Below are 26,707 nucleotides of genomic sequence, written 5' to 3' on the forward strand. Positions count from 1 at the left end.
CTGTTGAAATTCCTCACGGTTGAGGATAGCTCCCAGATGCAAGCTGCCCCCACAGGCAACTGTGGCTGGTTTGACAGTGCCAAGTGCCTCCTGCAAACTGACATCAGTGACCTGGCCTGGTGACTTTTGTTTCCCAGGGGAAAGGCTATGGCTCGTGTCCTGGGCCCGTTGGCCCGGAGTGGCCGGCTGCCTGCTGAAATTCCGAACGGATCAGGATACCTCCCAGATGCAAGGGGCCCCCACAGGCACCTGTGGCTGGTTTGACAGTGCCAAGCGCCTCCTGCAAACTGACATCAGGAACCTGGCCTGCTGACTTTTGTTTCTCTGGGGAAACGCCATGATTCATGTCCAGTGCCCGGTGGCATGGAGTGGCCGGCTGCCTGCTGAAATTCCGAACAGATCAGGATGTCTCCCAGATGCAAGGGGCCCCCACAGGCAACTGTGGTTGGTTTGACAGTGCCAAGCGCCTTCTGCAAACTGACATCAGGAACCTGGCATGGTGACTTTTGTTTCTCTGGGGAAAGGCTATGGCTCGTGTCCTGGGCCTGGTGGCCCGGAGTGGCCGGCTGCCTGCTGAAATTCCGAACGGATCAGGATACCTCCCAGATGCAAGGGGCCCCCACAGGCACCTGTGGCTGGTTTGACAGTGCCAAGTGCCTCCTGCAAACTGACATCAGGAACCTGGCCTGGTGACTTTGTTTCTCTGGGGCAAGGCCATCGTTCCACTTCTGAGCCCCGTAGCACGGAGTGGCTAGATGCCTGCTGAAATTCTGCACGGATCAGGATATCTCTCAGATGCAAGGCGCCCCCACAGGCACCTGTGGCTGGTTTGACAGTGCCAAGTGCCTCCTGCAAACTGACATCAGGAACCTGGCCTGCTGACTTTTGTTTCTCTGGGGAAACGCCATGATTCATGTCCAGTGCCCGGTGGCATGGAGTGGCCGGCTGCCTGCTGAAATTCCGAACAGATCAGGATGTCTCCCAGATGCAAGGGGCCCCCACAGGCAACTGTGGTTGGTTTGACAGTGCCAAGCGCCTTCTGCAAACTGACATCAGGAACCTGGAATGGTGACTTTTGTTTCCCAGGGGAAAGGCTATGGCTCGTGTCCTGGGCCTGGTGGCCCGGAGTGGACGGCTGCCTGCTGAAATTCCGAACGGATCAGGATACCTCCCAGATGCAAGGGGCCTCCACAGGCAACTGTGGTTGGTTTGACAGTGCCAAGTGCCTCCTGCAAACTGACATCAGGAACCTGGCATGGTGACTTTTGTTTCCCAGGGGAAAGGCTATGGCTCGTGTCCTGGGCCTGGTGGCCCGGAGTGGCCGGCTGCCTGCTGAAATTCCGAACGGATCAGGATACCTCCCAGATGCAAGGGGCCCCCACAGGCAACTGTGGCTGGTTTGACAGTGCCAAGTGCCTCCTGCAAACTGACATCAGGAACCTGGCCTGGTGACTTTGTTTCTCTGGGGCAAGGCCATCGTTCCACTTCTGAGCCCCATAGCCCGGAGTGGCTTGATGCCTGCTGAAATTCTGCACGGATCAGGATATCTCTCAGATGCAAGGCGCCCCCACAGGCACCTGTGGCTGGTTTGACAGTGCCTAGTGCCTCCTGCAAACTGACATCAGGAACCTGGCCTGGTGACTTTTGTTTCTCAGGGGAAAGGCCATCGTTGTTATCCAGGGCAGGGTGGACCGGAGTGGCCGGATGCCTGCGGAACTTCCGAACGGATCAGTATACCGCCTAGATGCAAGGTGCCCGCACAGGCAACTGTGGCTGGTTTGACAGTGCCTAGTGCCTCCTGCAAACTGACATCAGGAACCTGGCCTGGTGACTTTTGTTTCTCTGGGGAAATGCCATAGATCGTGTACAGTGCCCGGTGGCCAGGAGTGGCCGGCTGCCTGCTGAAATTCCTCACGGTTGAGGATACCTCCCAGATGAAAGGAGCCCGCACAGGCAACTGTGGCTGGTTTGACAGTGCCAAGTGCCTCCTGCAAAATGACATCAGGAACCTGGCCGGGGGAGTTTTGTTTCTCTGGGGAAAGGCCATCGTTCGTGTCCAGTGCACGGCGGCCTGGAGTGGCCGGCTGCCTGCTGAAATTCCTCACGGTTGAGGATAGCTCCCAGATGCAAGGTGCCCCCACAGGCAAATGTTGGTAGTTTGACAGTGCCAAGTGCCTCCTGCAAACTGACATCAGTGACCTGGCCTGGTGACTTTTGTTTCTCTGGGGAAAGGCCATGGTTCATGTGCAGTGCCCGGTGGCTAGTAGTGGCCGGCTGCCTGCTGAAATTCCGCACAGATGAGGATACCACCTAGAAGCAAATGCCCCCACAGGCACCAGTGGCTGGTTTAACAGTGCCAAGTGCCTCCTGCAAACTGACATCAGGAACCTGGCCTGCTGACTTTTGTTTCTCTGGGGAAACGCCATGATTCATGTCCAGTGCCCGGTGGCATGGAGTGGTCGGCTGCCTGCTGAAATTCCGAACGGATCAGGATGCCTCCCAGATGCAAGGGGCCCGCAAAGGCAACTGTGGTTGGTTTGACAGTGCCAAGTGCCTCCTGCAAACTGACATCAGGAACCTGGCCTGGTGACTTTTGTTTCTCTGGGGAAAGGCCATGGTTCAAGTCCAGGGCCGGGTGGCCCGGATGGACCGGCTGTCTGTTGAAATTCCGCACGGATCAGGATGCCTCCCAGACCAAAGGTACCACCACAGGCGCCTGTGGCTGGTTTAACAGTGCCAAGTGCCTCCTGCAAACTGACATCAGGAACGTGGCCTGGTGACTTTGTTTCTCTGGGGCAAGGCCATCGTTCCACTTCTGAGCCCCGTAGCCCGGAGTGGCTAGATGCCTGCTGAAATTCTGCACGGATCAGGATATCTCTCAGATGCAAGGCGCGCCCACAGGCACCTGTGGCTGGTTTGACAGTGCCAAGTGCCTCCTGCAAACTGACATCAGGAACCTGGCCTGCTGACTTTTGTTTCTCTGGGGAAACGCCATGATTCATGTCCAGTGCCCGGTGGCATGGAGTGGCCGGCTGCCTGCTGAAATTCCGAACAGATCAGGATGTCTCCCAGATGCAAGGGGCCCCCACAGGCAGCTGTGGTTGGTTTGACAGTGCCAAGCGCCTTCTGCAAACTGACATCAGGAACCTGGCATGGTGACTTTTGTTTCCCAGGGGAAAGGCTATGGCTCGTGTCCTGGGCCCGGTGGCCCGGAGTGGCCGGCTGCCTGCTGAAATTCCGAACGGATCAGGATACCTCCCAGATGCAAGGGGCCCCCACAGGCAACTGTGGTTGGTTTGACAGTGCCAAGTGCCTCCTGCAAACTGACATCAGGAACCTGGCATGGTGACTTTTGTTTCCCAGGGGAAAGGCTATGGCTCGTGTCCTGGGCCCGGTGGCCCGGAGTGGCCGGCTGCCTGCTGAAATTCCGAACGGATCAGGATACCTCCCAGATGCAAGGGGCCCCCACAGGCAACTGTGGTTGGTTTGACAGTGCCAAGTGCCTCCTGCAAATTGACATCAGGAACCTGGCCTGGTGACTTTTGTTTCTCTGGGGAAAGGCCATGGTTCAAGTCCAGGGCCGGGTGGCCCGGATTGACCGGCTGTCTGTTGAAATTCCGCACGGATCAGGATGCCTCCCAGACCAAAGGTACCACCACAGGCGCCTGCGGCTGGTTTAACAGTGCCAAGTGCCTCCTGCAAACTGACATCAGGAACCTGGCCTGGTGACTTTTGTTTCTCTGGGGAATGGCCATGGTTCCTGTACAGGGCCCGGTGGCCTGGAGTGGCCGGCTGCCTGCTGAAATTCCGAACGGATGAGGATACCACAAGGATGCAAGATGCCCCCACAGGCAACTGTGGCTGGTTTGACAGTGCCAAGTGCCTCCTGCAAACTGACATCAGGAACCTGGCCTGGTGACTTTTGTTTCTCTGGGGAAAGGCCATGGTTCCTGTGCAGGGCTTGGTGGCGAGTAGTGGCCGGCCGCCAGCTGAAATTCCTCATGGTTGAGGATACCTCCCAGATGAACGGAATCCGCACAGGCAACTGTGGCTGGTTTGACAGTGCCAAGTGCCTCCTGCAAACTGACATCAGCAACCTGGCCGGGGGAGCTTTGTTTCTCTGGGGAAAGGCCATCGTTCGTGTCCAGTGCACGGCGGCCTGGAGTGGCCGGCTGCCTGTTGAAATTCCTCACGGTTGAGGATAGCTCCCAGATGCAAGCTGCCCCCACAGGCAACTGTGGCTGGTTTGACAGTGCCAAGTGCCTCCTGCAAACTGACATCAGTGACCTGGCCTGGTGACTTTTGTTTCCCAGGGGAAAGGCTATGGCTCGTGTCCTGGGCCCGTTGGCCCGGAGTGGCCGGCTGCCTGCTGAAATTCCGAACGGATCAGGATATCTCCCAGATGCAAGGGGCCCCCACAGGCACCTGTGGCTGGTTTGACAGTGCCAAGCGCCTCCTGCAAACTGACATCAGGAACCTGGCCTGCTGACTTTTGTTTCTCTGGGGAAACGCCATGATTCATGTCCAGTGCCCGGTGGCATGGAGTGGCCGGCTGCCTGCTGAAATTCCGAACAGATCAGGATGTCTCCCAGATGCAAGGGGCCCCCACAGGCAACTGTGGTTGGTTTGACAGTGCCAAGCGCCTTCTGCAAACTGACATCAGGAACCTGGCATGGTGACTTTTGTTTCTCTGGGGAAAGGCTATGGCTCGTGTCCTGGGCCTGGTGGCCCGGAGTGGCCGGCTGCCTGCTGAAATTCCGAATGGATCAGGATACCTCCCAGATGCAAGGGGCCCCCACAGGCACCTGTGGCTGGTTTGACAGTGCCAAGTGCCTCCTGCAAACTGACATCAGGAACCTGGCCTGGTGACTTTGTTTCTCTGGGGCAAGGCCATCGTTCCACTTCTGAGCCCCGTAGCACGGAGTGGCTAGATGCCTGCTGAAATTCTGCACGGATCAGGATATCTCTCAGATGCAAGGCGCCCCCACAGGCACCTGTGGCTGGTTTGACAGTGCCAAGTGCCTCCTGCAAACTGACATCAGGAACCTGGCCTGCTGACTTTTGTTTCTCTGGGGAAACGCCATGATTCATGTCCAGTGCCCGGTGGCATGGAGTGGCCGGCTGCCTGCTGAAATTCCGAACAGATCAGGATGTCTCCCAGATGCAAGGGGCCCCCACAGGCAACTGTGGTTGGTTTGACAGTGCCAAGCGCCTTCTGCAAACTGACATCAGGAACCTGGAATGGTGACTTTTGTTTCCCAGGGGAAAGGCTATGGCTCGTGTCCTGGGCCTGGTGGCCCGGAGTGGACGGCTGCCTGCTGAAATTCCGAACGGATCAGGATACCTCCCAGATGCAAGGGGCCTCCACAGGCAACTGTGGTTGGTTTGACAGTGCCAAGTGCCTCCTGCAAACTGACATCAGGAACCTGGCATGGTGACTTTTGTTTCCCAGGGGAAAGGCTATGGCTCGTGTCCTGGGCCCGGTGGCCCGGAGTGGCCGGCTGCCTGCTGAAATTCCGAACGGATCAGGATACCTCCCAGATGCAAGGGGCCCCCACAGGCAACTGTGGCTGGTTTGACAGTGCCAAGTGCCTCCTGCAAACTGACATCAGGAACCTGGCCTGGTGACTTTGTTTCTCTGGGGCAAGGCCATCGTTCCACTTCTGAGCCCCATAGCCCGGAGTGGCTTGATGCCTGCTGAAATTCTGCACGGATCAGGATATCTCTCAGATGCAAGGCGCCCCCACAGGCACCTGTGGCTGGTTTGACAGTGCCTAGTGCCTCCTGCAAACTGACATCAGGAACCTGGCCTGGTGACTTTTGTTTCTCAGGGGAAAGGCCATCGTTGTTATCCAGGGCAGGGTGGACCGGAGTGGCCGGATGCCTGCGGAACTTCCGAACGGATCAGTATACCGCCTAGATGCAAGGTGCCCGCACAGGCAACTGTGGCTGGTTTGACAGTGCCTAGTGCCTCCTGCAAACTGACATCAGGAACCTGGCCTGGTGACTTTTGTTTCTCTGGGGAAATGCCATAGATCGTGTACAGTGCCCGGTGGCCAGGAGTGGCCGGCTGCCTGCTGAAATTCCTCACGGTTGAGGATACCTCCCAGATGAAAGGAGCCCGCACAGGCAACTGTGGCTGGTTTGACAGTGCCAAGTGCCTCCTGCAAAATGACATCAGGAACCTGGCCGGGGGAGTTTTGTTTCTCTGGGGAAAGGCCATCGTTCGTGTCCAGTGCACGGCGGCCTGGAGTGGCCGGCTGCCTGCTGAAATTCCTCACGGTTGAGGATAGCTCCCAGATGCAAGCTGCCCCCACAGGCAAATGTTGGTAGTTTGACAGTGCCAAGTGCCTCCTGCAAACTGACATCAGTGACCTGGCCTGGTGACTTTTGTTTCTCTGGGGAAAGGCCATGGTTCATGTGCAGTGCCCGGTGGCTAGTAGTGGCCGGCTGCCTGCTGAAATTCCGCACAGATGAGGATACCACCTAGAAGCAAATGCCCCCACAGGCACCAGTGGCTGGTTTAACAGTGCCAAGTGCCTCCTGCAAACTGACATCAGGAACCTGGCCTGCTGACTTTTGTTTCTCTGGGGAAACGCCATGATTCATGTCCAGTGCCCGGTGGCATGGAGTGGTCGGCTGCCTGCTGAAATTCCGAACGGATCAGGATGCCTCCCAGATGCAAGGGGCCCGCAAAGGCAACTGTGGTTGGTTTGACAGTGCCAAGTGCCTCCTGCAAACTGACATCAGGAACCTGGCCTGGTGACTTTTGTTTCTCAGGGGAAAGGCCATCGTTTTTATCCAGGGCACGGTGGCCCGGAGTGGCCGGCTGCCTGCTGAAATTCCGAACGGATCAGTATACCGCCTAGATGCAAGGTGCCCGCACAGGCAACTGTGGCTGGTTTGACAGTGCCAAGTGCCTCCTGCAAACTGACATCAGGAACCTGGCCTGGTGACTTTTGTTTCTCTGGGGAAAGGCCATCGTTCGTGTCCAGTGCCCGGTGGCCAGGAGTGGCCGGCTGCCTGCTGAAATTCCGCACGGATGAGGATACCACAAGGATGCAAGATGCCCCCACAGGCAACTGTGGCTGGTTTGACAGTGCCAAGTGCCTCCTGCAAACTGACATCAGGAACCTGGCCTGGTGAGTTTTGTTTCTCTGGGGAAAGGCCATGGTTCCTGTGCAGGGCTTGGTGGCGAGTAGTGGCCGGCCGCCAGCTGAAATTCCTCACGGTTGAGGATACCTCCCAGATGAAAGGAGCCCGCACAAGCAACTGTGGCTGGTTTGACAGTGCCAAGTGCCTCCTGCAAACTGACATCAGGAACCTGGCCGGGGGAGTTTTGTTTCTCTGGGGAAAGGCCATCGTTCGTGTCCAGTGCACGGCGGCCTGGAGTGCCCGGCTGCCTGCTGAAATTCCGCACAGATGAGGATACCAGCTAGAAGCAAATGCCCCCACAGGCACCAGTGGCTGGTTTAATAGTGCCAAGTGCCTCCTGCAAACTGACATCAGGAACCTGGCCTGCTGACTTTTGTTTCTCTGGGGAAACGCCATGATTCATGTCCAGTGCCCGGTGGCATGGAGTGGCCGGCTGCCTGCTGAAATTCCGAACGGATCAGGATGCCTCCCAGATGCAAGGGGCCCGCACAGGCAACTGTGGTTGGTTTGACAGTGCCAAGTGCCTCCTGCAAACTGACATCAGCAACCTGGCCTGGTGACTTTTGTTTCTCAGGGGAAAGGCCATCGTTTTTATCCAGGGCACGGTGGACCGGAGTGGCCGGATGCCTGCGGAAATTCCGAACGGATCAGTATACCGCCTAGATGCAAGGTGCCCGCACAGGCAACTGTGGCTGGTTTGACAGTGCCAAGTGCCTCCTGCAAACTGACATCAGGAACCTGGCCTGGTGACTTTTGTTTCTCTGGGGAAAGGCCATCGTTCGTGTCCAGTGCCCGGTGGCCAGGAGTGGCCGGCTGCCTGCTGAAATTCCGCACGGATGAGGATACCACAAGGATGCAAGATGCCCCCACAGGCACCTGTGGCTGGTTTGACAGTGCCAAGTGCCTCCTGCAAACTGACATCAGGAACCTGGCCTGGTGAGTTTTGTTTCTCTGGGGAAAGGCCATGGTTCCTGTGCAGGGCTTGGTGGCGAGTAGTGGCCGGCCGCCAGCTGAAATTCCTCACGGTTGAGGATACCTCCCAGATGAAAGGAGCCCGCACAGGCAACTGTGGCTGGTTTGACAGTGCCAAGTGCCTCCTGCAAACTGACATCAGGAACCTGGCCGGGGGAGTTTTGTTTCTCTGGGGAAAGGCCATCGTTCGTGTCCAGTGCACGGCGGCCTGGAGTGGCCGGCTGCCTGTTAAAATTCCTCACGGTTGAGGATACCTCCCAGATGCAAGCTGCCCCCACAGGCAACTGTTGGTAGTTTGACAGTGCCAAGTGCCTCCTGCAAACTGACATCAGTGACCTGGCCTGGTGACTTTTGTTTCTCTGGGGAAAGGCCATGGTTCATGTCCAGTGCCCGGTGGCTTGGAGTGGCCGGCTGCCTGCTGAAATTCCGCACAGATGAGGATACCACCTAGAAGCAAATGCCCCCATAGTCACCAGTGGCTGGTTTAACAGTGTCAAGTGCCTCCTGCAAACTGACATCAGGAACCTGGCCTGGTGACTTTTGTTTCTCTGGGGAAACGCCATGATTCATGTCCAGTGCCCGGTGGCATGGAGTGGCCGGCTGCCTGCTGAAATTCCGAACGGATCAGGATGCCTCCCAGATGCAAGGGGCCCCCACAGGCAACTGTGGTTGGTTTGACAGTGCCAAGTGCCTCCTGCAAACTGACATCAGGAACCTGGCATGGTGACTTTTGTTTCCCAGGGGAAAGGCTATGGCTCGTGTCCTGGGCCCGGTGGCCCGGAGTGGCCGGCTGCCTGCTGAAATTCCTCACGGTTGAGGATAGCTCCCAGATGCAAGCTGCCCCCACAGGCAACTGTTGGTAGTTTGACAGTGCCAAGTGCCTCCTGCAAACTGACATCAGTGACCTGGCCTGGTGACTTTTGTTTCTCTGGGGAAAGGCCATGGTTCATGTCCAGTGCCTGGTGGCTAGGAGTGGCCGGCTGCCTGCTGAAATTCCGCACAGATGAGGATACCACCTAGAAGCAAATGCCCCCACAGGCACCAGTGGCTGGTTTAACACTGCCAAGTGCCTCCTGCAAACTGACATCGGGAACCTGGCCTGCTGACTTTTGTTTCTCTGGGGAAACGCCATGATTCATGTCCAGTGCCCGGTGGCTTGGAGTGGCCGGCTGCCTACTGAAATTCCGAACGGATCAGGATACCTCCCAGATGCAAGGGGCCCCCACAGGCAACTGTGGCTGGTTTGACAGTGCCAAGTGCCTCCTGCAAACTGACATCAGGAACCTGGCCTGGTGACTTTTGTTTCTCTGGGGAAAAGCCATGGTTGAAGTCCAGGGCCGGGTGGCCCGGATTGGCCGGCTGTCTGTTGAAATTCCGCACGGATCAGGATGCCTCCCAGACCAAAGGTACCACCACAGGCGCCTGTGGCTGTTTTGACAGTGCCAAGTGCCTCCTGCAAACTGACATCAGGAACCTGGCATGGTGACTTTTGTTTCTCTGGGGAATGGCCATGTTTCGTGTCAAGTGCCCCGTGGCCTGGAGTGGCCGGCTGCCTGCTGAAATTCCGCACGGATGAGGATACCACAAGGATGCAAGATGCCCCCACAGGCAACTGTGGCTGGTTTGACAGTGCCAAGTGCCTCCTGCAAACTGACATCAGGAACCTGGCCTGGTGACTTTTGTTTCTCTGGGGAAAGGCCATGGTTCCTGTGCAGGGCTTGGTGGCGAGTAGTGGCCGGCCGCCAGCTGAAATTCCTCACTGTTGAGGATACCTCCCAGATGAAAGGAGCCCGCACAGGCAACTGTGGCTGGTTTGACAGTGCCAAGTGCCTCCTGCAAACTGACATCAGCAACCTGGCCGGGGGAGTTTTGTTTCTCAGGGGAAAGGCCATCGTTCGTGTCCAGTGCACGGCGGCCCGCAGTGGCCGGCTGCCTGCTGAAATTCCGAACGGATCAGGATACCTCCCAGATGCAAGGGGCCCCCACAGGCAACTGTGGCTGGTTTGACAGTGCCAAGTGCCTCCTGCAAACTGACATCAGGAACCTGGCCTGGTGACTTCTGTTTCTCTGGGGAAAGGCCATAGTTCAAGTCCAGGGCCGGGTGGCCCGGATTGGCCGGCTGTCTGTTGAAATTCCGAACGGATGAGGATGCCTCCCAGACCTAAGGTAACACCACAGGCAACTGTGGCTGGTTTGACAGTGCCAGGTGCCTCCTGCAAACTGACATCAGGAACCTGGCCTGGTGAGTTTTGTTTCTCTGGGGAAAGGTCATGGTTCATGTCCAGGGCACGGTGGACCGGAATGGCTGGATGCCTGCGGAAATTCCGAACGGATCAGTATACAGCTTAGATGCAAGGTGCCCCCACAGGCAACTGTGGCTGGTTTGACAGTGCCAAGTGCCTCCTGCAAACTGACATCAGGAATCTGGCCTGGTGACTTTCGTTTCTCTGGGGAAAGGCCATCGTTCGTGTCCAGTGCCCGGTGGCCTGGAGTGGCCGTCCGCCTGCTGAAATTCCGCACGGATGAGGATACCACAAGGATGCAAGATGCCCCCACAGGCAACTGTGGCTGGTTTGACAGTGCCAAGTGCCTCCTGCAAACTGACATCAGGAACCTGGCCTGCTGAGTTTTGTTTTTCTGGGGAAAGGCCATGGTTCCTGTGCAGGGCTCTGTGGCGAGTAGTGGCCGGGCGCCTGCTGAAAGTCCTCACGGTTGAGGATAGCTCCCAGATGCAAGGTGCCCCCATAGGCAACTGTGGCTGGTTTGACAGTGCCAAGTGCCTCCTGCAAACTGACATCAGGAACCTGGCCTGGGGCCTTTTGCTTCTCAGGGGAAATGCCATGGTTTGTGTCCAGGGCCTAGTGGCCAGTAGTGGCCGGTCGTCTGCTGAAATTCCTCACAATTTAGGATACCTCCGAGATGCAAGGTGCCCCCACAGGCAACAGTGGCTGGTTTGACAGTGCCAAGTGCCTCCTGCAAACTGACATCAGGAACCTGGCCTGCTGACTTTTGTTTCTCTGGGGAAATGCCATGATTCATGTCCAGTGCCCGGTGGCATGGAGTGGCCGGCTGCCTGCTGAAATTCCGAACAGATCAGGATGTCTCCCAGATGCAAGGGGCCCCCACAGGCAACTGTGGTTGGTTTGACAGTGCCAAGCGCCTTCTGCAAACTGACATCAGGAACCTGGCATGGTGACTTTTGTTTCTCTGGGGAAAGGCTATGGCTCGTGTCCTGGGCCTGGTGGCCCGGAGTGGCCGGCTGCCTGCTGAAATTCCGAACGGATCAGGATACCTCCCAGATGCAAGGGGCCCCCACAGGCACCTGTGGCTGGTTTGACAGTGCCAAGTGCCTCCTGCAAACTGACATCAGGAACCTGGCCTGGTGACTTTGTTTCTCTGGGGCAAGGCCATCGTTCCACTTCTGAGCCCCGTAGCACGGAGTGGCTAGATGCCTGCTGAAATTCTGCACGGATCAGGATATCTCTCAGATGCAAGGCGCCCCCACAGGCACCTGTGGCTGGTTTGACAGTGCCAAGTGCCTCCTGCAAACTGACATCAGGAACCTGGCCTGCTGACTTTTGTTTCTCTGGGGAAACGCCATGATTCATGTCCAGTGCCCGGTGGCATGGAGTGGCCGGCTGCCTGCTGAAATTCCGAACAGATCAGGATGTCTCCCAGATGCAAGGGGCCCCCACAGGCAACTGTGGTTGGTTTGACAGTGCCAAGCGCCTTCTGCAAACTGACATCAGGAACCTGGAATGGTGACTTTTGTTTCCCAGGGGAAAGGCTATGGCTCGTGTCCTGGGCCTGGTGGCCCGGAGTGGCCGGCTGCCTGCTGAAATTCCGAACGGATCAGGATACCTCCCAGATGCAAGGGGCCTCCACAGGCAACTGTGGTTGGTTTGACAGTGCCAAGTGCCTCCTGCAAACTGACATCAGGAACCTGGCATGGTGACTTTTGTTTCCCAGGGGAAAGGCTATGGCTCGTGTCCTGGGCCCGGTGGCCCGGAGTGGCCGGCTGCCTGCTGAAATTCCGAACGGATCAGGATACCTCCCAGATGCAAGGGGCCCCCACAGGCAACTGTGGCTGGTTTGACAGTGCCAAGTGCCTCCTGCAAACTGACATCAGGAACCTGGCCTGGTGACTTTGTTTCTCTGGGGCAAGGCCATCGTTCCACTTCTGAGCCCCATAGCCCGGAGTGGCTTGATGCCTGCTGAAATTCTGCACGGATCAGGATATCTCTCAGATGCAAGGCGCCCCCACAGGCACCTGTGGCTGGTTTGACAGTGCCTAGTGCCTCCTGCAAACTGACATCAGGAACCTGGCCTGGTGACTTTTGTTTCTCAGGGGAAAGGCCATCGTTGTTATCCAGGGCAGGGTGGACCGGAGTGGCCGGATGCCTGCGGAACTTCCGAACGGATCAGTATACCGCCTAGATGCAAGGTGCCCGCACAGGCAACTGTGGCTGGTTTGACAGTGCCTAGTGCCTCCTGCAAACTGACATCAGGAACCTGGCCTGGTGACTTTTGTTTCTCTGGGGAAATGCCATAGATCGTGTACAGTGCCCGGTGGCCAGGAGTGGCCGGCTGCCTGCTGAAATTCCTCACGGTTGAGGATACCTCCCAGATGAAAGGAGCCCGCACAGGCAACTGTGGCTGGTTTGACAGTGCCAAGTGCCTCCTGCAAAATGACATCAGGAACCTGGCCGGGGGAGTTTTGTTTCTCTGGGGAAAGGCCATCGTTCGTGTCCAGTGCACGGCGGCCTGGAGTGGCCGGCTGCCTGCTGAAATTCCTCACGGTTGAGGATAGCTCCCAGATGCAAGCTGCCCCCACAGGCAAATGTTGGTAGTTTGACAGTGCCAAGTGCCTCCTGCAAACTGACATCAGTGACCTGGCCTGGTGACTTTTGTTTCTCTGGGGAAAGGCCATGGTTCATGTGCAGTGCCCGGTGGCTAGTAGTGGCCGGCTGCCTGCTGAAATTCCGCACAGATGAGGATACCACCTAGAAGCAAATGCCCCCACAGGCACCAGTGGCTGGTTTAACACTGCCAAGTGCCTCCTGCAAACTGACATCGGGAACCTGGCCTGCTGACTTTTGTTTCTCTGGGGAAACGCCATGATTCATGTCCAGTGCCCGGTGGCTTGGAGTGGCCTGCTGCCTACTGAAATTCCGAACGGATCAGGATACCTCCCAGATGCAAGGGGCCCCCACAGGCAACTGTGGCTGGTTTGACAGTGCCAAGTGCCTCCTGCAAACTGACATCAGGAACCTGGCCTGGTGACTTTTGTTTCTCTGGGGAAAAGCCATGGTTCAAGTCCAGGGCCGGGTGGCCCGGATTGGCCGGCTGTCTGTTGAAATTCCGCACGGATCAGGATGCCTCCCAGACCAAAGGTACCACCACAGGCGCCTGTGGCTGTTTTGACAGTGCCAAGTGCCTCCTGCAAACTGACATCAGGAACCTGGCATGGTGACTTTTGTTTCTCTGGGGAATGGCCATGTTTCGTGTCAAGTGCCCCGTGGCCTGGAGTGGCCGGCTGCCTGCTGAAATTCCGCACGGATGAGGATACCACAAGGATGCAAGATGCCCCCACAGGCAACTGTGGCTGGTTTGACAGTGCCAAGTGCCTCCTGCAAACTGACATCAGGAACCTGGCCTGGTGAGTTTTGTTTCTCTGGGGAAAGGCCATGGTTCCTGTGCAGGGCTTGGTGGCGAGTAGTGGCCGGCCGCCAGCTGAAATTCCTCACTGTTGAGGATACCTCCCAGATGAAAGGAGCCCGCACAGGCAACTGTGGCTGGTTTGACAGTGCCAAGTGCCTCCTGCAAACTGACATCAGCAACCTGGCCGGGGGAGTTTTGTTTCTCAGGGGAAAGGCCATCGTTCGTGTCCAGTGCACGGCGGCCCGCAGTGGCCGGCTGCCTGCTGAAATTCCGAACGGATCAGGATACCTCCCAGATGCAAGGGGCCCCCACAGGCAACTGTGGCTGGTTTGACAGTGCCAAGTGCCTCCTGCAAACTGACATCAGGAACCTGGCCTGGTGACTTCTGTTTCTCTGGGGAAAGGCCATAGTTCAAGTCCAGGGCCGGGTGGCCCGGATTGGCCGGCTGTCTGTTGAAATTCCGAACGGATGAGGATGCCTCCCAGACCTAAGGTAACACCACAGGCAACTGTGGCTGGTTTGACAGTGCCAGGTGCCTCCTGCAAACTGACATCAGGAACCTGGCCTGGTGAGTTTTGTTTCTCTGGGGAAAGGTCATGGTTCATGTCCAGGGCACGGTGGACCGGAATGGCTGGATGCCTGCGGAAATTCCGAACGGATCAGTATACAGCTTAGATGCAAGGTGCCCCCACAGGCAACTGTGGCTGGTTTGACAGTGCCAAGTGCCTCCTGCAAACTGACATCAGGAATCTGGCCTGGTGACTTTCGTTTCTCTGGGGAAAGGCCATCGTTCGTGTCCAGTGCCCGGTGGCATGGAGTGGTCGGCTGCCTGCTGAAATTCCGAACGGATCAGGATGCCTCCCAGATGCAAGGGGCCCGCAAAGGCAACTGTGGTTGGTTTGACAGTGCCAAGTGCCTCCTGCAAACTGACATCAGGAACCTGGCCTGGTGACTTTTGTTTCTCTGGGGAAAGGCCATCGTTCGTGTCCAGTGCCCGGTGGCCAGGAGTGGCCGGCTGCCTGCTGAAATTCCGCACGGATGAGGATACCACAAGGATGCAAGATGCCCCCACAGGCAACTGTGGCTGGTTTGACAGTGCCAAGTGCCTCCTGCAAACTGACATCAGGAACCTGGCCTGGTGAGTTTTGTTTCTCTGGGGAAAGGCCATGGTTCCTGTGCAGGGCTTGGTAGCGAGTAGTGGCCGGCCGCCAGCTGAAATTCCTCACGGTTGAGGATACCTCCCAGATGAAAGGAGCCCGCACAAGCAACTGTGGCTGGTTTGACAGTGCCAAGTGCCTCCTGCAAACTGACATCAGGAACCTGGCCGGGGGAGTTTTGTTTCTCTGGGGAAAGGCCATCGTTCGTGTCCAGTGCACGGCGGCCTGGAGTGCCCGGCTGCCTGCTGAAATTCCGCACAGATGAGGATACCAGCTAGAAGCAAATGCCCCCACAGGCACCAGTGGCTGGTTTAATAGTGCCAAGTGCCTCCTGCAAACTGACATCAGGAACCTGGCCTGCTGACTTTTGTTTCTCTGGGGAAACGCCATGATTCATGTCCAGTGCCCGGTGGCATGGAGTGGCCGGCTGCCTGCTGAAATTCCGAACGGATCAGGATGCCTCCCAGATGCAAGGGGCCCGCACAGGCAACTGTGGTTGGTTTGACAGTGCCAAGTGCCTCCTGCAAACTGACATCAGCAACCTGGCCTGGTGACTTTTGTTTCTCAGGGGAAAGGCCATCGTTTTTATCCAGGGCACGGTGGACCGGTGTGGCCGGATGCCTGCGGAAATTCCGAACGGATCAGTATACCGCCTAGATGCAAGGTGCCCGCACAGGCAACTGTGGCTGGTTTGACAGTGCCAAGTGCCTCCTGCAAACTGACATCAGGAACCTGGCCTGGTGACTTTTGTTTCTCTGGGGAAAGGCCATCGTTCGTGTCCAGTGCCCGGTGGCCAGGAGTGGCCGGCTGCCTGCTGAAATTCCGCACGGATGAGGATACCACAAGGATGCAAGATGCCCCCACAGGCACCTGTGGCTGGTTTGACAGTGCCAAGTGCCTCCTGCAAACTGACATCAGGAACCTGGCCTGGTGAGTTTTGTTTCTCTGGGGAAAGGCCATGGTTCCTGTGCAGGGCTTGGTGGCGAGTAGTGCCCGGCCGCCAGCTGAAATTCCTCACGGTTGAGGATACCTCCCAGATGAAAGGAGCCCGCACAGGCAACTGTGGCTGGTTTGACAGTGCCAAGTGCCTCCTGCAAACTGACATCAGGAACCTGGCCGGGGGAGTTTTGTTTCTCTGGGGAAAGGCCATCGTTCGTGTCCAGTGCACGGCGGCCTGGAGTGGCCGGCTGCCTGTTAAAATTCCTCACGGTTGAGGATACCTCCCAGATGCAAGCTGCCCCCACAGGCAACTGTTGGTAGTTTGACAGTGCCAAGTGCCTCCTGCAAACTGACATCAGTGACCTGGCCTGGTGACTTTTGTTTCTCTGGGGAAAGGCCATGGTTCATGTCCAGTGCCCGGTGGCTTGGAGTGGCCGGCTGCCTGCTGAAATTCCGCACAGATGAGGATACCACCTAGAAGCAAATGCCCCCATAGTCACCAGTGGCTGGTTTAACAGTGTCAAGTGCCTCCTGCAAACTGACATCAGGAACCTGGCCTGGTGACTTTTGTTTCTCTGGGGAAACGCCATGATTCATGTCCAGTGCCCGGTGGCATGGAGTGGCCGGCTGCCTGCTGAAATTCCGAACGGATCAGGATGCCTCCCAGATGCAAGGGGCCCCCACAGGCAACTGTGGTTGGTTTGACAGTGCCAAGTGCCTCCTGCAAACTGACATCAGGAACCTGGCATGGTGACTTTTGTTTCCCAGGGGAAAGGCTATGGCTCGTGTCCTGGGCCCGGTGGCCCGGAGTGGCCGGCTGCCTGCTGAAATTCCTCACGGTTGAGGATAGCTCCCAGATGCAAGCTGCCCCCACAGGCAACTGTTGGTAGTTTGACAGTGCCAAGTGCCTCCTGCAAACTGACATCAGTGACCTGGCCTGGTGACTTTTGTTTCTCTGGGGAAAGGCCATGGTTCATGTCCAGTGCCCGGTGGCTAGGAGTGGCCGGCTGCCTGCTGAAATTCCGCACAGATGAGGATACCACCTAGAAGCAAATGCCCCCACAGGCACCAGTGGCTGGTTTAACACTGCCAAGTGCCTCCTGCAAACTGACATCGGGAACCTGGCCTGCTGACTTTTGTATCTCTGGGGAAACGCCATGATTCATGTCCAGTGCCCGGTGGCTTGGAGTGGCCTGCTGCCTACTGAAATTCCGAACGGATCAGGATACCTCCCAGATGCAAGGGGCCCCCACAGGCAACTGTGGCTGGTTTGACAGTGCCAAGTGCCTCCTGCAAACTGACATCAGGAACCTGGCCTGGTGACTTTTGTTTCTCTGGGGAAAAGCCATGGTTCAAGTCCAGGGCCGGGTGGCCCGGATTGGCCGGCTGTCTGTTGAAATTCCGCACGGATCAGGATGCCTCCCAGACCAAAGGTACCACCACAGGCGCCTGTGGCTGTTTTGACAGTGCCAAGTGCCTCCTGCAAACTGACATCAGGAACCTGGCATGGTGACTTTTGTTTCTCTGGGGAATGGCCATGTTTCGTGTCAAGTGCCCCGTGGCCTGGAGTGGCCGGCTGCCTGCTGAAATTCCGCACGGATGAGGATACCACAAGGATGCAAGATGCCCCCACAGGCAACTGTGGCTGGTTTGACAGTGCCAAGTGCCTCCTGCAAACTGACATCAGGAACCTGGCCTGGTGAGTTTTGTTTCTCTGGGGAAAGGCCATGGTTCCTGTGCAGGGCTTGGTGGCGAGTAGTGGCCGGCCGCCAGCTGAAATTCCTCACTGTTGAGGATACCTCCCAGATGAAAGGAGCCCGCACAGGCAACTGTGGCTGGTTTGACAGTGCCAAGTGCCTCCTGCAAACTGACATCAGCAACCTGGCCGGGGGAGTTTTGTTTCTCAGGGGAAAGGCCATCGTTCGTGTCCAGTGCACGGCGGCCCGCAGTGGCCGGCTGCCTGCTGAAATTCCGAACGGATCAGGATACCTCCCAGATGCAAGGGGCCCCCACAGGCAACTGTGGCTGGTTTGACAGTGCCAAGTGCCTCCTGCAAACTGACATCAGGAACCTGGCCTGGTGACTTCTGTTTCTCTGGGGAAAGGCCATAGTTCAAGTCCAGGGCCGGGTGGCCCGGATTGGCCGGCTGTCTGTTGAAATTCCGAACGGATGAGGATGCCTCCCAGACCTAAGGTAACACCACAGGCAACTGTGGCTGGTTTGACAGTGCCAGGTGCCTCCTGCAAACTGACATCAGGAACCTGGCCTGGTGAGTTTTGTTTCTCTGGGGAAAGGTCATGGTTCATGTCCAGGGCACGGTGGACCGGAATGGCTGGATGCCTGCGGAAATTCCGAACGGATCAGTATACAGCTTAGATGCAAGGTGCCCCCACAGGCAACTGTGGCTGGTTTGACAGTGCCAAGTGCCTCCTGCAAACTGACATCAGGAATCTGGCCTGGTGACTTTCGTTTCTCTGGGGAAAGGCCATCGTTCGTGTCCAGTGCCCGGTGGCCTGGAGTGGCCGTCCGCCTGCTGAAATTCCGCACGGATGAGGATACCACAAGGATGCAAGATGCCCCCACAGGCAACTGTGGCTGGTTTGACAGTGCCAAGTGCCTCCTGCAAACTGACATCAGGAACCTGGCCTGCTGAGTTTTGTTTTTCTGGGGAAAGGCCATGGTTCCTGTGCAGGGCTCTGTGGCGAGTAGTGGCCGGGCGCCTGCTGAAAGTCCTCACGGTTGAGGATAGCTCCCAGATGCAAGGTGCCCCCATAGGCAACTGTGGCTGGTTTGACAGTGCCAAGTGCCTCCTGCAAACTGACATCAGGAACCTGGCCTGGTGCCTTTTGCTTCTCAGGGGAAATGCCATGGTTTGTGTCCAGGGCCTAGTGGCCAGTAGTGGCCGGTCGTCTGCTGAAATTCCTCACAATTTAGGATACCTCCGAGATGCAAGGTGCCCCCACAGGCAACAGTGGCTGGTTTAACAGTGCCAAGTGCCTCCTGCAAACTGACATCAGGAACCTGGCCTGGTGACTTTTGTTTCTCTGGGGAAACGCCATGATTCATGTCCAGTGCCCGGTGGCATGGAGTGGCCGGCTGCCTGCTGAAATTCCGAACAGATCAGGATGTCTCCCAGATGCAAGGGGCCCCCACAGGCAACTGTGGTTGGTTTGACAGTGCCAAGCGCCTTCTGCAAACTGACATCAGGAACCTGGCATGGTGACTTTTGTTTCTCTGGGGAAAGGCTATGGCTCGTGTCCTGGGCCCGGTGGCCCGGAGTGGCCGGCTGCCTGCTGAAATTCCGAACGGATCAGGATACCTCCCAGATGCAAGGGGCCCCCACAGGCACCTGTGGCTGGTTTGACAGTGCCAAGTGCCTCCTGCAAACTGACATCAGGAACGTGGCCTGGTGACTTTGTTTCTCTGGGGCAAGGCCATCGTTCCACTTCTGAGCCCCGTAGCACGGAGTGGCTAGATGCCTGCTGAAATTCTGCACGGATCAGGATATCTCTCAGATGCAAGGCGCCCCCACAGGCACCTGTGGCTGGTTTGACAGTGCCAAGTGCCTCCTGCAAACTGACATCAGGAACCTGGCCTGCTGACTTTTGTTTCTCTGGGGAAACGCCATGATTCATGTCCAGTGCCCGGTGGCATGGAGTGGCCGGCTGCCTGCTGAAATTCCGAACAGATCAGGATGTCTCCCAGATGCAAGGGGCCCCCACAGGCAACTGTGGTTGGTTTGACAGTGCCAAGCGCCTTCTGCAAACTGACATCAGGAACCTGGAATGGTGACTTTTGTTTCCCAGGGGAAAGGCTATGGCTCGTGTCCTGGGCCTGGTGGCCCGGAGTGGCCGGCTGCCTGCTGAAATTCCGAACGGATCAGGATACCTCCCAGATGCAAGGGGCCTCCACAGGCAACTGTGGTTGGTTTGACAGTGCCAAGTGCCTCCTGCAAACTGACATCAGGAACCTGGCCTGGTGACTTTGTTTCTCTGGGGCAAGGCCATCGTTCCACTTCTGAGCCCCATAGCCCGGAGTGGCTAGATGCCTGCTGAAATTCTGCACGGATCAGGATATCTCTCAGATGCAAGGCGCCCCCACAGGCACCTGTGGCTGGTTTGACAGTGCCTAGTGCCTCCTGCAAACTGACATCAGGAACCTGGCCTGGTGACTTTTGTTTCTCAGGGGAAAGGCCATCGTTGTTATCCAGGGCAGGGTGGACCGGAGTGGCCGGATGCCTGCGGAACTTCCGAACGGATCAGTATACCGCCTAGATGCAAGGTGCCCGCACAGGCAACTGTGGCTGGTTTGACAGTGCCTAGTGCCTCCTGCAAACTGACATCAGGAACCTGGCCTGGTGACTTTTGTTTCTCTGGGGAAAGGCCATAGATCGTGTACAGTGCCCGGTGGCCAGGAGTGGCCGGCTGCCTGCTGAAATTCCTCACGGTTGAGGATACCTCCCAGATGAAAGGAGCCCGCACAGGCAACTGTGGCTGGTTTGACAGTGCCAAGTGCCTCCTGCAAAATGACATCAGGAACCTGGCCGGGGGAGTTTTGTTTCTCTGGGGAAAGGCCATCGTTCGTGTCCAGTGCACGGCGGCCTGGAGTGGCCGGCTGCCTGCTGAAATTCCGAACGGATCAGGATAGCTCCCAGATGCAAGGTGCCCCCACAGGCAAATGTTGGTAGTTTGACAGTGCCAAGTGCCTCCTGCAAACTGACATCAGTGACCTGGCCTGGTGACTTTTGTTTCTCTGGGGAAAGGCCATGGTTCATGTGCAGTGGCCGGTGGCTAGTAGTGGCCGGCTGCCTGCTGAAATTCCGCACAGATGAGGATACCACCTAGAAGCAAATGCCCCCACAGGCACCAGTGGCTGGTTTAACAGTGCCAAGTGCCTCCTGCAAACTGACATCAGGAACCTGGCCTGCTGACTTTTGTTTCTCTGGGGAAACGCCATGATTCATGTCCAGTGCCCGGTGGCATGGAGTGGCCGGCTGCCTGCTGAAATTCCGAACGGATCAGGATGCCTCCCAGATGCAAGGGGCCCGCAAAGGCAACTGTGGTTGGTTTGACAGTGCCAAGTGCCTCCTGCAAACTGACATCAGGAACCTGGCCTGGTGACTTTTGTTTCTCAGGGGAAAGGCCATCGTTTTTATCCAGGGCACGGTGGACCGGAGTGGCCGGATGCCTGCGGAAATTCCGAACGGATCAGTATACCGCCTAGATGCAAGGTGCCCGCACAGGCAACTGTGGCTGGTTTGACAGTGCCAAGTGCCTCCTGCAAACTGACATCAGGAACCTGGCCTGGTGACTTTTGTTTCTCTGGGGAAAGGCCATCGTTCGTGTCCAGTGCCCGGTGGCCAGGAGTGGCCGGCTGCCTGCTGAAATTCCGCACGGATGAGGATACCACAAGGATGCAAGATGCCCCCACAGGCAACTGTGGCTGGTTTGACAGTGCCAAGTGCCTCCTGCAAACTGACATCAGGAACCTGGCCTGGTGACTTTTGTTTCTCTGGGGAAAGGCCATGGTTCCTGTGCAGGGCTTGGTGGCGAGTAGTGGCCGGCCGCCAGCTGAAATTCCTCACGGTTGAGGATACCTCCCAGATGAAAGGAGCCCGCACAAGCAACTGTGGCTGGTTTGACAGTGCCAAGTGCCTCCTGCAAACTGACATCAGGAACCTGGCCGGGGGAGTTTTGTTTCTCTGGGGAAAGGCCATCGTTCGTGTCCAGTGCACGGCGGCCTGGAGTGCCCGGCTGCCTGCTGAAATTCCGCACAGATGAGGATACCAGCTAGAAGCAAATGCCCCCACAGGCACCAGTGGCTGGTTTAATAGTGCCAAGTGCCTCCTGCAAACTGACATCAGGAACCTGGCCTGCTGACTTTTGTTTCTCTGGGGAAACGCCATGATTCATGTCCAGTGCCCGGTGGCATGGAGTGGCCGGCTGCCTGCTGAAATTCCGAACGGATCAGGATGCCTCCCAGACCTAAGGTAACACCACAGGCAACTGTGGCTGGTTTGACAGTGCCAGGTGCCTCCTGCAAACTGACATCAGGAACCTGGCCTGGTGAGTTTTGTTTCTCTGGGGAATTGTCATGGTTCATGTCCAGGGCACGGTGGACCGGAATGGCTGGATGCCTGCGGAAATTCCGAACGGATCAGTATACAGCTTAGATGCAAGGTGCCCCCACAGGCAACTGTGGCTGGTTTGACAGTGCCAAGTGCCTCCTGCAAACTGACATCAGGAATCTGGCCTGGTGTCTTTCGTTTCTCTGGGGAAAGGCCATCGTTCGTGTCCAGTGCCCGGTGGCCTGGAGTGGCCGTCCGCCTGCTGAAATTCCGCACAGATGAGGATACCACAAGGATGCAAGATGCCCCCACAGGCAACTGTGGCTGGTTTGACAGTGCCAAGTGCCTCCTGCAAACTGACATCAGGAACCTGGCCTGCTGAGTTTTGTTTTTCTGGGGAAAGGCCATGGTTCCTGTGCAGGGCTCTGTGGCGAGTAGTGGCCGGGCGCCTGCTGAAAGTCCTCACGGTTGAGGATAGCTCCCAGATGCAAGGTGCCCCCATAGGCAACTGTGGCTGGTTTGACAGTGCCAAGTGCCTCCTGCAAACTGACATCAGGAACCTGGCCTGGTGCCTTTTGCTTCTCAGGGGAAATGCCATGGTTTGTGTCCAGGGCCTAGTGGCCAGTAGTGGCCGGTCGTCTGCTGAAATTCCTCACAATTTAGGATACCTCCGAGATGCAAGGTGCCCCCACAGGCAACAGTGGCTGGTTTAACAGTGCCAAGTGCCTCCTGCAAACTGACATCAGGAACCTGGCCTGGTGACTTTTGTTTCTCTGGGGAAACGCCATGATTCATGTCCAGTGCCCGGTGACATGGAGTGGCCGGCTGCCTGCTGAAATTCCGAACGGATCAGGATGCCTCCCAGATGCAAGGGGCCCCCACAGGCAACTGTGGTTGGTTTGACAGTGCCAAGCGCCTTCTGCAAACTGACATCAGGAACCTGGCATGGTGACTTTTGTTTCCCAGGGGAAAGGCTATGGCTCGTGTCCTGGGCCCGGTGGCCCGGAGTGGCCGGCTGCCTGCTGAAATTCCGAACGGATCAGGATACCTCCCAGATGCAAGGGGCCCCCACAGGCACCTGTGGCTGGTTTGACAGTGCCAAGTGCCTCCTGCAAACTGACATCAGGAACCTGGCCTGGTGACTTTTGTTTCTCTGGGGAAAGGTCATGGTTCAAGTCCAGGGCCGGGTGGCCCGGATTGGCCGGCTGTCTGTTGAAATTCCGAACGGATGAGGATGCCTCCCAGACCAAAGGTACCACCACAGGCGCCTGTGGCTGGTTTAACAGTGCCAAGTGCCTCCTGCAAACTGACATCAGGAACCTGGCCTGGTGCCTTTTGCTTCTCAGGGGAAATGCCATGGTATGTGTTCAGGGCCTAGTGGCAAGTAGTGGCCGGTCGCCTGATGAAATTCCTCACGATTTAGGATACCTCCGAGATGCAAGGTGCCCCCACAGGCAACAGTGGCTGGTTTAACAGTGCCAAGTGCCTCCGGCAAACTGACATCAGGAACCTGGCCTGGTGACTTTTGTTTCTCTGGGGAAAGCCATCGTTCGTGTCCAGTGCCCGGTGGCCAGGAGTGGCCGGCTGCCTGCTGAAATTCCGCACGGATGAGGATACCACAAGGATGCAAGATGCCCCCACAGGCAACTGTGGCTGGTTTGACAGTGCCAAGTGCCTCCTGCAAACTGACATCAGGAACCTGGCCTGGTGAGTTTTGTTTCTCTGGGGAAAGGCCATGGTTCCTGTGCAGGGCTTGGTAGCGAGTAGTGGCCGGCCGCCAGCTGAAATTCCTCACGGTTGAGGATACCTCCCAGATGAAAGGAGCCCGCACAAGCAACTGTGGCTGGTTTGACAGTGCCAAGTGCCTCCTGCAAACTGACATCAGGAACCTGGCCGGGGGAGTTTTGTTTCTCTGGGGAAAGGCCATCGTTCGTGTCCAGTGCACGGCGGCCTGGAGTGCCCGGCTGCCTGCTGAAATTCCGCACAGATGAGGATACCAGCTAGAAGCAAATGCCCCCACAGGCACCAGTGGCTGGTTTAATAGTGCCAAGTGCCTCCTGCAAACTGACATCAGGAACCTGGCCTGCTGACTTTTGTTTCTCTGGGGAAACGCCATGATTCATGTCCAGTGCCCGGTGGCATGGAGTGGCCGGCTGCCTGCTGAAATTCCGAACGGATCAGGATGCCTCCCAGATGCAAGGGGCCCGCACAGGCAACTGTGGTTGGTTTGACAGTGCCAAGTGCCTCCTGCAAACTGACATCAGCAACCTGGCCTGGTGACTTTTGTTTCTCAGGGGAAAGGCCATCGTTTTTATCCAGGGCACGGTGGACCGGAGTGGCCGGATGCCTGCGGAAATTCCGAACGGATCAGTATACCGCCTAGATGCAAGGTGCCCGCACAGGCAACTGTGGCTGGTTTGACAGTGCCAAGTGCCTCCTGCAAACTGACATCAGGAACCTGGCCTGGTGACTTTTGTTTCTCTGGGGAAAGGCCATCGTTCGTGTCCAGTGCCCGGTGGCCAGGAGTGGCCGGCTGCCTGCTGAAATTCCGCACGGATGAGGATACCACAAGGATGCAAGATGCCCCCACAGGCACCTGTGGCTGGTTTGACAGTGCCAAGTGCCTCCTGCAAACTGACATCAGGAACCTGGCCTGGTGAGTTTTGTTTCTCTGGGGAAAGGCCATGGTTCCTGTGCAGGGCTTGGTGGCGAGTAGTGCCCGGCCGCCAGCTGAAATTCCTCACGGTTGAGGATACCTCCCAGATGAAAGGAGCCCGCACAGGCAACTGTGGCTGGTTTGACAGTGCCAAGTGCCTCCTGCAAACTGACATCAGGAACCTGGCCGGGGGAGTTTTGTTTCTCTGGGGAAAGGCCATCGTTCGTGTCCAGTGCACGGCGGCCTGGAGTGGCCGGCTGCCTGTTAAAATTCCTCACGGTTGAGGATACCTCCCAGATGCAAGCTGCCCCCACAGGCAACTGTTGGTAGTTTGACAGTGCCAAGTGCCTCCTGCAAACTGACATCAGTGACCTGGCCTGGTGACTTTTGTTTCTCTGGGGAAAGGCCATGGTTCATGTCCAGTGCCCGGTGGCTTGGAGTGGCCGGCTGCCTGCTGAAATTCCGCACAGATGAGGATACCACCTAGAAGCAAATGCCCCCATAGTCACCAGTGGCTGGTTTAACAGTGTCAAGTGCCTCCTGCAAACTGACATCAGGAACCTGGCCTGGTGACTTTTGTTTCTCTGGGGAAACGCCATGATTCATGTCCAGTGCCCGGTGGCATGGAGTGGCCGGCTGCCTGCTGAAATTCCGAACGGATCAGGATGCCTCCCAGATGCAAGGGGCCCCCACAGGCAACTGTGGTTGGTTTGACAGTGCCAAGTGCCTCCTGCAAACTGACATCAGGAACCTGGCATGGTGACTTTTGTTTCCCAGGGGAAAGGCTATGGCTCGTGTCCTGGGCCCGGTGGCCCGGAGTGGCCGGCTGCCTGCTGAAATTCCTCACGGTTGAGGATAGCTCCCAGATGCAAGCTGCCCCCACAGGCAACTGTTGGTAGTTTGACAGTGCCAAGTGCCTCCTGCAAACTGACATCAGTGACCTGGCCTGGTGACTTTTGTTTCTCTGGGGAAAGGCCATGGTTCATGTCCAGTGCCCGGTGGCTAGGAGTGGCCGGCTGCCTGCTGAAATTCCGCACAGATGAGGATACCACCTAGAAGCAAATGCCCCCACAGGCACCAGTGGCTGGTTTAACACTGCCAAGTGCCTCCTGCAAACTGACATCGGGAACCTGGCCTGCTGACTTTTGTTTCTCTGGGGAAACGCCATGATTCATGTCCAGTGCCCGGTGGCTTGGAGTGGCCTGCTGCCTACTGAAATTCCGAACGGATCAGGATACCTCCCAGATGCAAGGGGCCCCCACAGGCAACTGTGGCTGGTTTGACAGTGCCAAGTGCCTCCTGCAAACTGACATCAGGAACCTGGCCTGGTGACTTTTGTTTCTCTGGGGAAAAGCCATGGTTCAAGTCCAGGGCCGGGTGGCCCGGATTGGCCGGCTGTCTGTTGAAATTCCGCACGGATCAGGATGCCTCCCAGACCAAAGGTACCACCACAGGCGCCTGTGGCTGTTTTGACAGTGCCAAGTGCCTCCTGCAAACTGACATCAGGAACCTGGCATGGTGACTTTTGTTTCTCTGGGGAATGGCCATGTTTCGTGTCAAGTGCCCCGTGGCCTGGAGTGGCCGGCTGCCTGCTGAAATTCCGCACGGATGAGGATACCACAAGGATGCAAGATGCCCCCACAGGCAACTGTGGCTGGTTTGACAGTGCCAAGTGCCTCCTGCAAACTGACATCAGGAACCTGGCCTGGTGAGTTTTGTTTCTCTGGGGAAAGGCCATGGTTCCTGTGCAGGGCTTGGTGGCGAGTAGTGGCCGGCCGCCATCTGAAATTCCTCACTGTTGAGGATACCTCCCAGATGAAAGGAGCCCGCACAGGCAACTGTGGCTGGTTTGACAGTGCCAAGTGCCTCCTGCAAACTGACATCAGCAACCTGGCCGGGGGAGTTTTGTTTCTCAGGGGAAAGGCCATCGTTCGTGTCCAGTGCACGGCGGCCCGCAGTGGCCGGCTGCCTGCTGAAATTCCGAACGGATCAGGATACCTCCCAGATGCAAGGGGCCCCCACAGGCAACTGTGGCTGGTTTGACAGTGCCAAGTGCCTCCTGCAAACTGACATCAGGAACCTGGCCTGGTGACTTCTGTT

The sequence above is a fragment of the Passer domesticus genome, chromosome 6 (genome assembly GCF_036417665.1).
Source record: "Passer domesticus isolate bPasDom1 chromosome 6, bPasDom1.hap1, whole genome shotgun sequence".
NCBI lineage: Eukaryota > Metazoa > Chordata > Aves > Passeriformes > Passeridae > Passer > Passer domesticus.